Source organism: Embiotoca jacksoni, unplaced genomic scaffold (genome assembly GCF_022577435.1).
Source record: "Embiotoca jacksoni isolate LCO1_2020_lvr unplaced genomic scaffold, fEmbJac1.0.p SCAF_10, whole genome shotgun sequence".
In the NCBI taxonomy this organism is placed as follows: domain Eukaryota; kingdom Metazoa; phylum Chordata; class Actinopteri; family Embiotocidae; genus Embiotoca; species Embiotoca jacksoni.
Window position 1 is genome coordinate 11,958,389 of NW_027185230.1, and position 309 is coordinate 11,958,697.

Consider the following 309-nt stretch of genomic DNA (forward strand, 5'->3'; position numbering starts at 1 on the left):
GCAAGCACAGACTTCAGAGGCGGTTTTAAAACTGTGAAAGGAGAAGATGTGGCGGCGGTGAAAAAAAAAAACAGACTTCAGTGTTTTAACGTGTTTTAATTAGCGTATTTTTTTTTGCAACGGGTCGCGGAGACTTAATGTCTCGCACCGTTTCGAGTAAGGCGGTTTGAGCGTCTCGTGCAGAAAAACGATCAGCTGTTTTGAGACTCTGTGGAACACGTGGTGTGACTTCCAGGACTGAATAATAATAATAATAATAATAATAATAATTTTAAAAAAAACAACAAACACAAACAGACAGGAAAGAAG

General features: G+C 38.8%; 1 protein-coding gene across 1 annotated transcript in view; it reads left to right on the top strand.

Annotated features, from left to right (window-relative positions):
* Nucleotides 1-309, top strand: part of LOC138208883 (RNA/RNP complex-1-interacting phosphatase-like) — a 5,814-nt gene continuing 5,505 nt past the window's right edge. Inside the window, exon 1 of the mRNA XM_069167094.1 lies at nucleotides 1-309. This exon is cut by the window's right edge and continues 45 nt beyond it. The gene's annotated coding sequence lies outside the window, so the exon portion shown is untranslated.